At 37.4% G+C, this 3852-nt stretch overlaps 1 non-coding gene across 1 annotated transcript; it reads left to right on the top strand.

Annotated features, from left to right (window-relative positions):
* Positions 1–3761: 3761 nt before the first annotated feature.
* Positions 3762–3837, top strand: Trnas-cga. The gene has a single exon. It is a non-coding gene; the product is annotated as a tRNA-Ser (tRNA).
* The last annotated feature ends 15 nt before the right edge of the window (positions 3838–3852 follow it).

Genomic DNA, 3852 nt, shown 5'->3' with positions numbered 1-3852 from the left:
TTCTCCTCCTCCTCCTTCTCCTCCTTTTTTTCCTCCCAGTACTAAGCATTGAGCCTAGGAACGCTCTACCACAGAGCTCTTTTTAAATATTTTTAAAATTTTTGAAACAGAGTCATGTTAAGTTACCAAGGCTAGTTTTGAACTTGTTATCTTCCTGCCTCAGCCTCCTGAGTCACTGGGATTACAAGTCTGTGCTACCAATCTGACTTCACATATATTTTTGAGTGCTTATTAGGTACAAGGCTTAGACTTCTAGGCATCAGATGGTTTATAAAAATGAATCAGATGCTGGGCATGGTGGCACATACCTGGAATCCCAAAAATTTGGGAAGATGAGGCAGGAGAATTTAGAGTTCAAGGCCAGCCTCTGCAACTTAGTGAGACCCTGTCTCAAAATACAATATAAAAAAGGGTTAGGGATGTGGCTTAGGAGTTGAGTGCCCCTGGGTACAATCCCTGGTACCAAAAAAGAAAAGAAAAAGAAAAATCAGCCTATCACATGTCTTTTACCCTCCTTTCCCATTGCAATTTCAACTATGTAACCTGTTGGAAATATGAATAAATGAGAGTCATCAGACAGACACAAGTGGCCACTGGATGGTATAACAAAGTCTCCGGTTATAGTGAGAAAGAGAAGAGGGTCAGAACACATGGATTAGACAGCACTATGGCACCTGTGATCCCAGCAACTTGGAGGCTGAGGCAGGACGACCACAAGTTAGAGGCCAGCAAGACACTGTCTCAAATTAAAAAATAAAAAGGGCTGGCAATGTAGCTCAGTGGTAAAGCTCCTCTGGGTTCAATCCCCAGTACCAGAAAAAAAAAAAAAAAACAGAACACAATGGATAGGAATGAGTGTAAACTATGAAGATCCATGAACCTCCAAATAGAAAGATGGTATGGGCTCTGGTAGTATTCCTTAGAGGACCTGCTGGGCATCTTGACACCAGAGCAGCTTTGAAGAAACACAATAGTTGTGCTGAAACTTCTCTTGCTCTGTAGATTAAAGGCTAATTTTTCTTTCCTTTTTGCTTCCTTTTCCTTCTTGCTCTTTTATCTTTTCTTTCTGTTTTGTTTTTACAGCACTGGGGATAAAACCTAAGGCCTTGCACATGCTAGGCAAGTACTCTACCACTGAGCTACAACCCCAACCCCATTAACTGTTTTTTTCCTTTGTAAAAAATTTGGTTATTTTTAGATATACATGATAGTATATCTAAATATAGTGTATTTTGACATATTATACATACATGGAGTACAACCCATTTCAATTAGGATCCCATTCTTGTGGTTGTACATGATGTGGAGTTACACTGGTCATGTATTCATATATGAGCAAAGAAAAGTTATGTCCCATTCATTCTACTTTCTTATTCTTATCTTTCTCCCTTCCCTTCATTCCCTTTTGTCTAATCTACTGAACTTCTATCCTTCCCCTCCCCTCTTATTGTGAGTTATCTTCCACATATCAGTGAAATATTTGACCTTTGGTTTTTTGGGATTGCCTTATTTCACTTAGCATGATAGTACCCAGTTCCATCCATTTACCAGCAAATGCCATAATTTCATTCTTCTTTATGGCTGAGTAATATTCCATCGTGTATATATACCACATTTTTTTATCCACTCATCTGTTGAAGGGACCTAGGTTGGTTCCATAGTTTAGTTATTGTGAATTGAGCTGCTATAAACATCGATGTGGCTATGCCTAGTAGAAGAAAAAGTAGGCCCAACTCTCCATCATGTCAACACAGGAACCGATTTCCTCAATAAGACTCCTAAAGCACAAGAAGTAAAATCAAGAATCAATAAACCGGATGGTATCACACTAAAAAGCTTCTACACATCAACCACTAAGTTTTGAAGTGAGAACCAGAGAGGCTATTTCCAGGTACCTCAACAAGGAGTCACAGTCTCCACAAGACAGGAAGTACTGTGACTTCCACTACCCATGACACTGTCACTTAAGGTATTCCTGCAGTTGGATCTGAGCTCTAACAAATAGGCAAAGGAGATGGAAGTCTACATTAGGGAACCCAGAAGCCATGAAGAAGCAAGACAGAACCCTGAGAACAAGTGGCTTCTAATAAATTAAAACTTCTGAGAAGACAAAAGACAACTTAAACTATAAATAAATATGTAAGTGCATAAATATAAGCACTCAGACTAAATTCAGTACAGTTCAGTGGATTAGACAAAGGAGAATGAAGGTAATAGGAAAGACAGTAGAATGAATTGGACATAACTTTCCTATATTCATATATGAATACATGACCAGTGAAACTCCACATCATGTACAACCTCAAGAATGGGATCCTAATTATAATAAGTTATACTCCATGTATGTATGTCAAATTATACTCTACTGTCATGTATACCTAAAAAGAACAAATAAAAAATTTTAAAAAGACTAAATTCAATACATATATATTAGAGTATGAAACAAAAAGCATAATTTTATTCCCTTTTAAATTAAGGCTTTATATTCAGTGAAATGCACAGGTCTTAAGTACATAGTTTGCTAGATTTTGATAAATCCATATACCTATGTAACCCATACCTCCATGAACAATGTAGAACATTTCTATCACTGTTTCCCATTGTCCCCTTCCAGGCAATTCTCATGTTATACTACCATAAATTACTTTTGCCTGATTTACAACTTCATGTAGATAGACTCCATTGTATGTTTTGTTTTGATTTTTTTTTTGTACCAGGGATAGAAACCAGGAACACTTAACCACTGAGCATCAGCCCTTTTTTAAACATATTTTATTTTGAGACAGGGTCTCACTAAGTTGCTTAGGGCCTTGGTAAGTTGCTGAAGCTGGCTTTGAATTCATGATCATCCTGCCTCAGCTTCTGGAGCCACTGAGATTACCGTGCCCAGCTAATAAAAATGTTTTGAGGAAAGGTGACAGGCAAAAGAAGATCTAACATATGAAATATATATAAAATAATTATTTCTGAAGAAAGAAACCAAAGGAATAAAACAAGTACAAATAATTATAACTAAAGAAAATGTTATAAAAAATTGAAACTCTACATTGAAAGAGCACACTGTGACCTGAGAACATTAGCCCAGCATGACCAACTACTAAACTTCTGGACTTTAGAGAGAAAAAAACTGGGGCAGCTAGGCAGAAATTATAAGTGAAAGAAAAGAAAACTCTAATGGAATTTTTTTTTTCCAGTGCCAGGTGTGGTGGCTCATGCCTGGAATCCCAGCAGCTCAGGGGGCTGAGGCAGGAGGATTGCAAGTTCAAGGCCAGCCTCAGCAATTTAGTGAGCTGTAAGCAACCTAGTGAGACCCTGTCTCAAAATAAAAAGTAAAAAGGGCTGGGGATGTGCCTCAGTGGTTAAGTTCCCTTGAATCCAATCCAATACCTGACACCAAAAAAAAAAAAGATTTTTTTTCAGCATTACTTATTCAGAAAAGAATGGAGTAAGTACCACATTAAGATTCACAAGAAGGGTCTGTGGAGATTGCTCAGTGGTAGAGAGCTCATCTAGGATTCACAAGGTCCTAGGTTCCATCAGTGCAAAACAAAACAACAATAACTTAAACAGATTCTCAAGAAATTTAAGTCAGTTTACTATATCTAACAAAACCGATTTTGAAACATAAAAGTATAGCACAAGCTAATTATTAATGTACCAGAACATGAAGGAATTTGGTTTCCATGAGTCCTTCCTGAGGAATTTAATAAAGAACTTGTTTCAGACAATCATAATAACTATAGAAATATTATTAAAAGATGGGCTGGTATATAGCTCAGTTGGTAGAGTGTTTGCCTCGAATGTACAAGGCCCTGGGTTCAATCCCCAGCACCACCACAAAAAAAAAAAAAA

Source organism: Marmota marmota, unplaced genomic scaffold (genome assembly GCF_001458135.2).
Source record: "Marmota marmota marmota unplaced genomic scaffold, marMar, whole genome shotgun sequence".
NCBI classification, from domain to species: Eukaryota; Metazoa; Chordata; class Mammalia; order Rodentia; family Sciuridae; genus Marmota; species Marmota marmota.
Note: the sequence above shows the minus strand (reverse complement) of the source record. Positions and strands in the feature narration are given on the sequence as shown.